At 47.7% G+C, this 13,658-nt stretch overlaps 1 protein-coding gene across 1 annotated transcript in view; it reads right to left on the bottom strand.

The window, feature by feature from the left end:
- ARL9 (ARF like GTPase 9) overlaps positions 1-13,658 on the bottom strand; it is a 281,143-nt gene that overhangs the window by 62,970 nt on the left and 204,515 nt on the right. The gene's annotated exons all lie outside the window — the stretch shown is intronic.

Below are 13,658 nucleotides of genomic sequence, written 5' to 3'. Positions count from 1 at the left end.
TTTGTAGATCCTTTGTTTAAGATAGGGGGGGGGGTGAGTCCGTGAAGACATTTATGAGTTAGGGCAAGGGTTTTGAAAACCACCCTTTCTTTGATGGGTAGCCAGTGTGCCTCTCTCCTGACCAATGAGATGTGTTCTCTGCGTGAAATGCCTGTTGCGGCCCTTAAAGCATTGTTCTGGGCAATCTGGAGTTTAGCCAGGTTTCTTTGGGAGGTACCGTTGAAGAGGGCATTGCAATAGTCAAGTCTGGAGCCAATGATAGCTCTGGCTATGGTAATGCAGTTCTGTTGGGTGAGGAATGGCCTGATAGCATTGATCAGTTTGGAGTGGTACGCTGCTGAGGAAGCTATAGCATTGACCTGCCTCTCCATGGTAATGCTAGGTTCTAGGTATACGCCCAGTGTCTTAATGGTTTGTGATACTGCGATGGGGGTGTTGTCTATATTGAAGGCCTGATAGTCCTTGTCAAGTTTGCTCAGTGTGAAGGTGGACCCGATCAACAGGAGTTTGTTTTTTCCACTGTTTAGACAGAGCCAGTTATCTGCCATCCAGGATTGAATGGTGGAGTAGATGAGGTTGAGGGTATCCGTATCAGTACGATAGTCCCCCAATAGGGGTATGAGCACCTGGGTGTCATCTGCATAGTTTGTATATGAGATGCCCAGTGAGTCCAGAATACGGAACAGCGTTCTGGTGTAGAGGTTATATAGAGTGGGGGCAATGCAGGAGCCCTGGGGGACTCCACATTTGATCAGACTACATGTGGCGTTAGAGGATTCTGAGAAAACCTTAATCACTCTCTCCTGCAGGAACAAGTTGATCCAAGCACAAGCCTTTGGGGAGAAGTTTGCAGTGGTTGCAAGGTGATGGCATAGGGTTTTGTGCTCTACTAAGTCAAAGGCTGCAGAGAGGTCTAGGAGCAGAAGGAGCGCCGGTTTGCCTGCATCTCTGATGTCATCTATTTGATTTTTTAGATCAAGTAGCGCCGTTTCAGTGCCATGACAAGGGCGAAATCCGGATTGGCGCAGGCCAAGAAGGTGGTTGTCCTCAATGAATTTCTGAACTTGCAGATAGGCTGCTTTGTCCAAGATCTTTAAGAGGAAGGGGGCCGTAGTAATGGGTCTGTAGTTGCCAGTTATCAGCGGGTCGAGAGATCCAGATTGACTTGTGGCTCCCGAAATTTCACAAACTACATTTTCCTGCATACCAAAAAGTAGAACACCAGGGCAAGACAGAGCATGGTTGTGCAAATTCACAAACACAGGATAATCCCACCACAAAACCTCCAACTGGCCCTAAGTACCTCTCCGATCAAACCTAAACATACCTTGCAGTTGGAGATTACAGGACGGTACAGTAAAAACTGTACTAACCATGAAAAGAATATAACTGAAGCATGGCAAGACTCCTTCCTTAGTAGCCATCCTCCTGATTTAAAGTGATGCGTTTTAGTGGGGATAGGCAAAAATCACAGAACAGAAAAACGGAGGTGTAATAGGTGGTCTGTCTGGTGGGATTGCCATTCACCTTGAGAGTAGGAATTTGTATGATATGACAATGCATTACTTACCGTAAAAGCATTTCTGATGGTTGAATCTGCTTAGATTCACATGCTGTGCATAGGTCCGACATCCAGTGGTCACTGCGGAGTATTGCATTTTGTTTTTCGTAGTCGAAAAGGGGACGTCGACAAGGCGTGTCTGTAACACTATCCCTATAGTGACGTGCGTTGTACCCATAATCCCTCACGCGTCGAGGTCCCTCTGTTTGTATTTTTCTGCCCTGAGGGAGCCTTCTAGACGTGAGAGAGATATAGAAAAGGATGTCTATGTTCCTTCCATCCGAGCGGGGAAGGAAGGGTGGGCGCATGTGAATCTAAGCAGATACAACCATCAGAAATGCTTTTACAGTAAGTAATGCATTGTCTTCTGATGTTTGTTAATCTGCTTAGAATCACATGCTGTGCATAGACTAGCGAGCAGTACCCGGAGTTGGAGGTGGGTTGTGAGAAGGAACAGTAGAGAAAAGATGTCTTAATACTGCTTGTCCCACCTGGGAATCAGATCTAGAGTGGGCATCTAGACAGTAGTGTTTTGTAAAGGTGTGTACAGAACTCCAGGTTGCCGCTTTGCAGATGGACTCAAGGGGAACATTTGCAATGAATGCTATGGATGCCCCAGTGCCTCGAGTAGTGTGCTCTTGGCTTGAAGGGTAGTTCTCTCTTAGCAAGAGTAACAGAGTGATGCATTGTACAATCCATCTAGATATAGTGGATTTTGAAACTGCATCTCGTTCTCTTCCTGCTACCACCGAGACAGAGAACTGATTAGTCTTTCTCAGTGGACTAGTTCTTTCCATGTAAAACATGACAGCTCTGCGCACATCAAGTGTATGCAGGCTTTTTTCTCCTAGATTTGAAGGATTTTGAAAGAACGTTGGTAGTTCTATAGACTGGTTGACATGGAATTTGGAGATGAATTTCGGTGCGAACCTTGGGTGTGTGCGTAGAACCACTTTATCCTTGTGAACTGTTACAAAGTGGTCTAAAACCGAAAGGGCCTGTAGTTCACTTACTCTCCTAATGGAGGTAATAGCTATTAGGAAAGCAGTCTTAAGAGTGAGATCTTTAAGAGCTGCCTTGTGCATGGGTTCAAAGGGTGACCCCATGAGCCTGGCGAGTACCACATTTAGATCCCAGCCGGGAGCTGGGTTTGCTATTGGAGGGTGTATTCTCTTTCCCCCTTCCATGAAGGCTTTGATTACTGGGATCTTCCACCATGATACTTTGAGTTGTGAAGTGGTGTAAGCAGAAAGCGCTGCCAGGTGTACTTTAATAGAATTGAATACTAGACCCGAGTCCAGTAAATGGGTCAGGTACAGAATAATTTGTGTGGGAGAGCAGTCAACGGGGTTGCTACTCTTCCCTCTACACCAGATGACAAATCTTTTCCATTTGCTAGAATAGCAGTGACGAGTGTTAGGCTTTCTGGCCTCTCTGAGGATGTCCATGCAACTCTGTGGAAGTTGTAAATGTCCAAATTCTATGACCTCAGGAGCCAGGCTGCTAAGTTCATGGTCTGAGGGCATGGGTGCAGTGTCCTGCCCCTGTCTTGTGACAGCATGTTGACGGGCAGGGCAGTTTCAGTGGAGGGGATAGAGACATCTCCACCAAGTGAGCAAACCATGGCTGTCGGGCCCACATAGGGGCCCACCAGTATCATGGTTACTTGTTCCTGGTGCATCTTGTGCACTATCTTGTTGAGAAGGGGAGTCGGGGGGAAAAGCGTAAACAAATTTCCCTGACCATGGAATCGATAGACCGTTCCCCTTGGACTGGTTCTGGGGGTACCTGGAGGCGTAATCTTGGCATTGAGAGTTTTCCAGAGTTGCAAACAGGTCTATTTCTGCGAAACCCCACTGTGTGAAGACGTCGAAGACTATGTCTTCTTGTAACCGCCATTCGTACTCTACGGGCAGGGGGAAGTCTCTGCTGAGTTCGTCTGCTAGCAGATTGAGTTCCCCTGGTACATGTTGTGATAGTAGGAACATGTGTTTGAGAGCCCACTTCCAGATGTTCTGTGACAGCTTGGACAGTCCTGGAGAGTGAGTGCCCCCTTGCTTGTTGAGGTAGTACATGGCTGTGGTGCTGTCTGTGAGGACCATCACTGTCTTTCCTTGTAGGTGTTCCTGAAAGGCTTTCAGTGCTTTGAACACCGCTAGTAGTTCCAGCAGGTTTATATGCTTGGATGCTAAGCTCGGAGTCCACGCTCCGTGAGCAGTCTGATGGGATAGGTGAGCCCCCCATCTTGTAAGGGATGCGTCTGTGGTTAGAGTGGCTTCCACTGCGGGTGTGGCAAAAGTTTTCCCTAATAACAGGTTTTATTTTGTCCACCACCGTAGCGAGAGAACCAAGGCCTGCAAGACCACCACTAGATCGTCCCATTGTCCGCTGGCCTTACACCACTGGCTGTTGAGCCACTCTTGCATTGGGCGCAGGCGTGCGTGAGGTACCAAATAAATACATGACGCCATCATTCCTAGCAAGCGCATTGCTTTGCGTACCGTCACCACTCGACCTGCCACATAATGGGGGATCTGAAACAGCATGTTTTGGACCCTCTCGGAGGGGAAGACAAGGCAGTCCTTTGTTCGAATTAGAGCCCCTAGGAATTGTTTGATTTGGCTGGGGTCTAAGCTGGACTTCTTTTCGTTGATGGAGAAGCCCAGTTGGAACAAAAGGTCTACAGTCTTTTGGGTATTGGAGAAGCATGTTTCGTAAGAATCCCCTGTTATGAGCCAGTCGTCGAGGTAAGGGTATACCGGGATGGATAACCTGCGCAGGTGGGCCGCTGCCACTGCCAGTACTTTCGTGAATACCCTTGGTGCAGATGCTATCCCGAAGGGTAGCACTCTGAACTGGTAGTGTTTGTTCTCTATCTTGAACCTGAGGTATTTCCTGTGCGCTGGCAACATTAAAATATGAAAGTATGCATCTTTCATGTCCAGTGTTGTCATGTAATCCCCCTGTGATAACAGTGGGATTACTTCCTGCAAGGTCACCATACTAAACTTTTGGGGTTTGACAAACTTGTTCGCTGGGCGCAGATCTAATACAGGGCGCATGGTTAAGTCCTTTTTGGGTACAAGGAAGTACACTGAATAAATACCTTCCGTTACCTGAGATAGGGGGACAGCCTCTATAGCTACTTTTTTCAGTAGCTCTTCTACTTCTTGTAGAAGAATGGTGAGGTGTTCCGGTGTCATGCGTCGGTTCCGTGGGGGTCTGTACTTCGGGGAACCGTTGAATTCGATGCAATATCCGTGGGCTATGGTGGATAATACCCAGCGGTCTGACTATATTCCCTCCCATGCTGAAAGGAACGATGTTAACCGGCCCCCGACCGGTGATGCATGGGAGGGGACCCGAATCTTCGGGTCATTTGTTGGTATTGGGCGTGGAACCTTTGGGGCTGGAGCCGCGACCTCTTCCCCTGCCACGGCGTTGGCCTCTTTGACTGAACTGGGTGTTGTTACCCTGGTTAAAGGGCCAGTTGATAGCAGAGTAAAATTGCTGTTGGTTTTGCTGCTGGCGTTGGCCACGAAAGGAGCGTCTATTGCCATAGCCGCGTCTGTTAGGGGGCCTAGAAATTTGGTCAAGAGTTTTGATGGTATCAAACTCTTTCTTCGCATGTTCTAGGGCCTCATCAACTGCTTTCCCAAACAGATGTGTTTCTTCTATGGGCTTATTTATCAGGGAAGCCTGGGTTTCCGGCTTAAATCCCGAATTGCGCAGCCAGACATGGCGTTTGAGAAGTGTTCCCTGAACCAGGGAACGGCCAGCCGTCTCTGCGGCATCTAAGGAGTTCTTTACGATGCCCTGGTTTACAAGAGTTCCCTCTGAGATTGTAGCTAACAGGCGTGAACGCAGGGGTTCTGGTGCGTCCTCTGCTTCGCTGCGCAGCTTGCTCCACTGTGCATCTGCGTAGCTAGCTAGTAGGGAATTGTTATTTGCAATCCTAGTTGAAAAGGTGGCGGACGTCGTGATTCTCTTCCCAAGTGCGTAGAGCTTTTTGCCCTCTTTGTCAGGTGGTGCATCACTAGTGGATAGTGGTACCCCTGCTCTTTTCCTTGTATTAGTAACTACGAGGGAGTCCGGAATAGAATGGCCTCTGATGTACAACGGGTCAGAGGTCGAAGGGCTGAAGAGCTTTTCTATCCGAGGGTTGACCCCTCTGACTAAGGCAGGATTGGAAAGGGAAGGAGTTATTCTTCTCTTTGTAGAAGCCAGGAGCGGAATAGACTAACAGGGGCTTTTTCTTTAATAACCTTCTCTACAAAGTCTATGTCAGGAAGAGTCTCCCCTGTGTCTATTTCAAAATGCGCTGCTGCCTTGCGCAATAGTGCATTAAGTGAAGGTTGGTCATCTATGGGAGAGGTGTTTCCAATAGGTGAATCCTTGGGAGGAGAAGGGTGAAAGACATCAGGGTCTGAGTGCACTGATGGGGATTGCCAAGGCTGCGAGGTAGCTGTATCTTCTTCGAAAGCTCCTGCACTTGTGTAAGGATCTTCTTCAAACCCCTCTTCCTCATGTTCTTCCACTCCACCCAAACACTCATAATCTTCCTGGAGGTATTGCTCCTCTTCAGTGAGGTCATATACGTCTGTAGAAGGGGGGGAAACAGCCTAGGAAATTTGACCCTAGGGTCATCCTGGGGCCCTTCTCTTAGTCTTTTGGGTGTGGGTGGGTTTTGGTTTCCCAAAAACCTTTCCATTTTCTCCATACAAGAATGGAGTCTTTCAAGGGTCTCATGGGGGACCCCTGAATAGTCTAGAGGGGGGAAATCAGTGTTTTCACCTTCAAAACGCTTAGAACGCTCCCACAACATCGAAGAAAGGTTTCCGTCGCCATCTGAAAAGCCCTCCGTTAGTTCTGAAGTGCCCTTAGATGAAAGGGGCAGTTCCTGGCTACTCTTCTGCTTTTCGGCGTTTCCATAGCTTTTTGTGCGGTATTCGACGTTTGTTTCGTCGTCCGCTTACGTGTGTCTTCGGAAACAATTCTCGCCAGGCTCTCGACAACGAGGTTGTCAGTAGAGGACTCTGGTGTCGACGTTGCCTGCGTTACGCATTGTTCCTCTACGGCTCCTCTATGGAGCGTTACGTCGGATGATTTTGGGGTAGCGCCCGTGTTTGATGAAAGCCCAATCGCTGGTCGCGACTGCGTTTGCGGGTGGGGCTTGAGACCATTACGGTCTGAGGTAGACGCCGGAGTGCCCTGCGTCCCCTTCGGCGCTGATGGATCCTTCGTCTTCGACAAAGAAGAGCCGTGGGTTGTGTGCTTAGGCCTATGGGGTCTGTGTGCGTCCCTGTTGCCGGGGTGTTCATCACCATGAGCAGGGCGCGAGCCGAGCCCGTCGGGGCCGGACGTCGAGGAGCGCGAGCGCTCCTTCTGGGGGTTAATGACTTCCGTAACGGACGTCGAGTTAACACCCTCCTCGTCACTTTCTGTAACAGCGGCGGCGGGTGAGGAAACAGACTTCGACATAGCGTAGTCCGCCTACCTCTTAACTTTGCGTTCTTTAAGAGTTCTTGGTTTCAAGAGCTTACAGGCCGCGCAGCTGTCCTTATGATCGAGGGGCAAGCAACGATTAGAGAGCTTGTGTTTGTCCTTCCAAGTGTATTTGCCCCTACAGCGTGGGCAAAACTTAAAAGGTGTCCTCTCCATAGCTGAGGCAACAATAACTGGTGATAACAACCCCAAGGGAAAGATAGGGGAGAAAGAAAGACATTCTCAAAGAGAAGATAAAAGTTCGAACCCCCACTCTCCCTACTGTATGTTGGCCGGCGAGGCCAGGCCACGTGTTCAGCAGCGCCGAAGGATCTCCTCCGTCTCTTCCCCTCCGTCGAAAACTTATTCGGCGGAGAAACAGCTTCACAGCTAACGTCAAGGGGAGGGATCTTTAACAATATAATAAGTATAATTAAGGACCGAGGTCCGATAGTAAGTATTTGCAATGTCTCTCTAGGAGCTCCACGTAAGGCGACCAGAAGCTGGGCGGAAAAAAACAATCTGAGGGACCTCGACGCGTGAGGGATTATGGGTACAACGCACGTCACTATAGGGATAGTGTTACAGACACGCCTTGTCGACGTCCCCTTTTCGACTACGAAAAACAAAATGCAATACTCCGCAGTGACCACTGGATGTCGGACCTATGCACAGCATGTGATTCTAAGCAGATTAACAAACATCAGAAATTTTATTTCTACCCAGCCGAGGACAGATCTACATGCAGCTTGTTTCTTTGAAAACAAACAACTTACCCTAAGGGAGTTAGAGGTAGAGGAGCGAAGAGCACGAGAGGGGAGGTATTTGCGGACGGACAGCTGAAGGTATTTTGGACCCAGGCCCCAGAAAGCATTGTGGACAATGCAACAAAGGGTTTAGAATGTAATCCTTGCAACCACTGGAGCCAATTGAGAGATTTCAGAGCTGGAGCGATACGATCCCAGGGCTTGAGGCCAAGGGCAAGTCTTGAAGTCCTGTTCTGGATTAGTTGCAGGTAGATTTAGAAAGAGGCTGTTACAATAGTCCAACCTAGAGAGAACCTGAGCTTGGGAGACAGAGCTTCTGGGGGAAGCAGAGGAAAGGCAGAGTACCTCTGAGGAGTTGCAGTAGAAAGTTTGACTTTTTATAGACAGAGATGTGGGCAGAGAAGGAAAGTGTGGAATCGAGCATGACCCCAAGGTTCGTAGCCTCGCAGGGGGGTGGGGGGGGGGGGTAGGAGGGCCAAAGGACGACGGCCAGAGAGTGAGGGGAAAGGATGGTGAAGGTGTGCCTGTGAGGAGGATCTGTGTTTTACTGGCACTCAGACAAAGATGGCTTGCGGCCCACCAATCTTGAATGGCAGTTAGGCAATCAGAGATGAGAGGAGGTGGCCGAGGGCAGCCTGAAGATGAGCTGAGTGTCAGCGTAGCACTGGAAATTTGAGCAGAGAATGGAAATGCAGTGAGCAAGATTTGCCAGGTAATGGTTGAAAAGCCAGGGCGAGAGGTTAGACCCCTGGGGCACACCACAGGTAGAGAGTAAGATTGATGAAAGGAAGGACCCAAGTAGGACCAGGGAGGGTCGATCAGAGGAAAGAGCTCAGCCAGGCCAGAGCCTGATCAGCGATACCCATGTTATCACAGAGGCGGTTGAGCAGGATGTTATGGTTGACCGTGTCAAAGGCAGAGGAGCGATCAAGCATGAGGAGGAAAGAGGGAATATTAGTTGAAGAGCAGATCTTCACAGACGTTCAGGTGAGCAGTTTCCGTGCTTCTGGCAGCTCTGAAGCCAGACTGGTGGTCATGGAGAGAACCCACAGAATCAGAATGAAGGTTGAGCTGAGAGATAGCCACCTTTTCCAACAGTTTGCCCAAGAAGGGAGTGATGGAAATTGGGCGATAGTTACCCAGACAAGAAGGATCAGCTGTGGATGCACAAGGGAGTGCTTCAGTGGGGATGGGAAGATTCCTAAGGCAAAGGAAAGGTTATAGAAATCGCCAGGGGCCGGAGCAAGAGTCCACGTGGTCCTTGATGGTTTTAGAGAACAGGTTTGAACCTGTTGCGACGAGGCGTTCATAGATCGGACTTGTCTAGCAACCTCATCAGGAGAGAAAAGAGGAAAGGAGGAGAAAGAGGGTGGTGGGGTGGCTAAAGAGGGTCAGCAAGCACAGACCAAGAGGGGAGGGGAGGAGGATGGGAGGAGAGGGTGGACAGGATGTCCTGGGATTTTTAAATAAAGTGAGCGGCAAGGGCATTGCAAAGAGCCTGGGAGGCAACACGAGAGACTGCAGCAGGGTTGGCCAGCTCCTTGCAGATTTTAAAGAGTTCGGCAGAGTTGTTGGATGCCGCAGACACACATGCCACAGGGGTCTCTTCTTGATGAGAATAGAGAGTCGGTATTGCCTTTGGAGCAGGCGACATTCCAGTTTGTCAGAGGATGAACAAGAAGCCCTCCATTTCCTCTCAGCTGCCCTACACTTCTGTTTGAGTGTAGCTACGTCAGAGTCATACCAGGAATTGCACTTGGCTTTGGACTTCAAACGGATCCTCATGACAGGGGCAAGAGTATCAAGACTCTCAGAAATAGAAGAATAGAGAAGAGACAAGGATGTGTTAGGAGGTGAGTCAGGTTAACAGTGTTTGTATGACAGAAGGCTTTATTAATGCAGTTCCAACACCAATCCTAAGAGAATGTGTGGAGAACCAAGCGCCCTACGTTTGCCTTTTCAGAAAAGGAGGTCTTTAAAGCCTTCAATTGAGAAGCAGATAAAGGTTTTCCGTTTGCTTCCAGGAACGCTGGTCCCAAACCATGAATAGCCCGGGATGTAAAACAGAGTGCTTTGAAGGACTCTATATATCTCCCCCTGAGCCAATGAAGTGATACGAGTAGGGTTGGTTACATGCTCTCTGCGCTCCAATCTCAAAAGGAACCGTGCTGCTGAATTCTGCATTTTCTGAAGCCTTGCAATTAAATATGCCAGTGCATCCATAAGCAGCACCATTTATCAGTTAAGGAATTTACAGTTGGGTATAGCCTGGAAGTTAATCGATGGTAGAGTCTAATCCTGCTTTTGTTTAACAGAGGTTTGCAAAGAGCTACCTTGAATGCTTAGATTAATTTCCCTTCATAAAAGCAGGCAGAATGGTCCAGTTCATTCAAAGCAAAATGTGAAGGCGAATATGCAAGGGTTGGAAGCGAAGATATAACATCCTTTCGTCGCAAGGCATTTCTACGCCTGCATGTTAAAACATGTACAACGTTACGAATACAGGGGTTGGGGGGAGGGGTCTGGAATAGTTAAAAATAGGTGGGGAGAAGGGTTCGGGGAGGAACCCCCACCCCCAAAAAGAAAGATTCTGTTAGGCAAGATTGTATGCAGTAACCTTTGGGTGCACTACAACAACCCTGACCTCCTGGCAAAAGGAACCCAACCTTTGGTATAGGTATGTACTACACCGGTTGGTAGCGTGTTGAGCAGTCGGGCTTATCTCAAGAGGGGGTCAATGTGAGCTATAGGGGAGTTTGAGATTCACAGTGACAAGTATTCAAATAAACTCTTACACACAAGGTTTCTTGATTAAACAATTATTAATTTAATAGTCAGTTAGAGTAAGCCTTCTTCAGAAGGGGCAATATAAAAGTAACACTCAAATACACTTCAAAAATAAACACTCTTAATATTTCGAAATCAGCAAATACCCATTTGGGATGGCCCACAGACACTACCTACACCCTCAGGTGACTTCAATAGTTAGAGTGCTGGGGACATTAATGTATCACTGTTGCATTTAGAATCAGATTTAGGACTATGCCAAAGGAAAAAGGTTATTAGAACAAAACAAGAGATTGCACAAATATTCTGAAGCAGGTAAGTACTTTTGATAACCCCCCCCATTGCAAAGTTAACGTTTTCCTGGAAGAAAGATGCAACACCTAAGCAGAAGAGAGAAGTCATTCAGGGAGCCAGGCCAGGCAATGCTATTTTAGCAAAAGTCAAGGTGAACAGAAGCACTTCTTGCAGGTAAGTATAAGTATTGCACAATGTTTTAGATGTCTTTGTAGAAGAAGAAATTCAAAGTAGGGCCACAAGCTGATTAGGCTTGTGAGGTAAAGAAGCTGTTCGCAACTCTACAGAGGCAACCGAGACAAGTCTCTGAGGACAAGCAAGGTGGCACAACAAGAGATAAGTTCTCTCCGACTTTACAGTACCTTTAGGTTGAGGAAAATTGCAGCAGATGACTTCTGTTCCTGTGCAGCTCTGCAGAGTCTGTTGTTCCAGAGCCTCAGTTGTGGAGACAAGAGGGAGGACTTCTGGGGACACCTGCACTACAATGGACGGTCACCGCTCGCAACTGGCAATTTTCAAACAAGTGGCACTTCGGTGTTTCGGCTCCTCGCGTCTACCACAAATAGCAACACTTTTCTGGCTGTCGTGATAGGCTTTTCTTGCATCTGGGGTCCCGTTGGGGCCCAAGCTCGGTCAGTCCTGCTAACTGGGAGTCCGGAGGATCTTCCTGGAGCTCTTGGCAATCTTAAAAGCAACGACATGAACTGATGTTCCTTTCACTGGCTATTTGGTTCCAGCAGCGACTGCAGTGGAATTTCAACCAGCTCGGAGAGGATGTCCATGTGGCTTACTTTGGAGTTGATTGGTCCCACCAACTAAAAGGGAGAAGTCCCCCTTGCAGGGGTTTCTCTGTCAATACGAATTTGGGGTTTCAGCACAGCAACAGGGCTTCACCAGGCAAACCAACGGCCCAGGAGTTGCAGCAGGAATCCTCTTCAAGTTCTTCTTCGGATTCCTTCGTCCAGTGGTCAACTGCCTTCCAAGCCAAAAAGCCTCACCTTTTATGAAGGTTTCTCCCATTCATTCCAGCCTAGCTGTTAGTCACCCAGCAGGGTGGCTGTCCTTGCCGGACAGCCACCCAGCCAATCACCTAAGAGTGCATTCCTGTCTCCTAGGAGACAAAGCACAGAGTTTCAACACCTCCCTCGCTTCCTGACCCGCTAGACACCCTGGAGCCAGAAGAAGGCTTCACTCGTGAATCCCACCAAAGGCAAAATGAACAAAGGGACCAAACCTGGTTTGGCGTGCAGAGTAAATCTCAAGAAGGACCTTTCTACAAAGAAATGGCGAAAAAAGACGACCAGGAACATTTTGGCAAAAATGGCACCCTTGGGTGCTTTACTGCAGCTGCGAACGCAGCACGCAGTAAATGCACAACAGTAGTTAAAACTAAACCACTGCCACCAGCTATTCAGTGAGGAAAGGGTAACGTAACAATTTTACATGAGAAGCTAGACCAAGGGGATACCAAGTAACCCCTCCAGAAACCTATTGAAAGATAGTGTGTGCTGGGTCTAGAAAGTTATAAATGCAAGTAAAGTCAATTTTACTTTACTGTTTTGCTCTTGGAAACAGTTTATCCAAGAGAAGGTATTTGAACCTTGGGAAATCTGAAAGATACTGTGTGAACCAATGTAAAAGATGATCACATTAAAATACATGAGCATGGGAAAAAGGGTCTCACTCTCTCCAGGTTAAAAATTCAAGTGATCAAAATCCAGCAAAGTTGCTGGGGGTCTCTAAGGTAGAAAGGAATTTGCACATTTCTGAGAATTCTCCCCAACAAAAGCAGTGAACTTTTTCATAATTGTGACCTCGTTTAAAAGGCAGTCGTAAGAATGCCTCACGATGAAAGAACATAGAACCCAGGAGAGATGGCTTCTATTTGATAGGAGTATCAATACATGTTCAAGATGGAAATTAGATAACCTGCTTTAATTTTAGATGATTAGCAGGTCCCACAAGCGGTGCTTTTGGATTTCAGAATGGTTGAGGTTTCTTTTCATCGCCTAATGAGTTTGCATTCAGTAAGGTCTAGCATGCAACAAGATGAAGAGGAGTGTGTTCATGTGCAATTTCAGAGTTGTGTGTGTGTTTTGGCACTGCCGGTCAGTGTTTCCCTCAGTGTTGGGGATGGCTGTTGAGGTTTGAGGGATCAGAAATGGATGTTGGGCAACAGGTTTATTTTCTAGTGAGCTCTTGTGGATGTTCTTGAAGGATTGCTGTATTAACTTGGATTGTTTTGTATGGCATTGGTGATTTGGACGGTATGTGGTGAAGCTGGATAGGAACAGTCAAACAGGTACAAGCCATTCAATACCTGAAGATGCTGTGAATAGAAGATCAAGGGTGTTTGATTTCATGCGAGAGGGCTGTGTCTGTGGTAAGCGGTTTGATGTTCATGGAGTTGAGGAGCTCAAGCACTGCTTCTCTCATTTTCTTGGTAGAATGAAGTTTCCCAGAAAAGTATTGTTCAAGTGTTTGATGATGCGGGTGTGAGGATATCTACAATTTTATCAAATTGTCAATCGCTGAGATGGGAAGTGAATAGATCAGGTGAAAGAGTTGGTCTTTGTAATTGGAAATGGTCAGGGGAGGTGTTCGATGGGAATGATTCTCGATGGTATCTGAAGGGTGTAGGGCCATGTTGTGTGGATGGATCCAAGGCCTCCTTGGTCGAAATATACTCAATATATTTGGGAATGTGCAGCAGGTTCACCAATAAGCAACAATGGAAAACACCAGAGTAAGAATGAATGGATAAA

This window comes from Ambystoma mexicanum, chromosome 6p, assembly GCF_040938575.1.
Source record: "Ambystoma mexicanum isolate Mex_15411 chromosome 6p, UKY_AmexF1_1, whole genome shotgun sequence".
NCBI classification, from domain to species: domain Eukaryota; kingdom Metazoa; phylum Chordata; class Amphibia; order Caudata; family Ambystomatidae; genus Ambystoma; species Ambystoma mexicanum.
The sequence above is the reverse complement of the archived record's forward strand: the minus strand, read 5'-3'. Positions and strand labels throughout refer to the sequence as shown.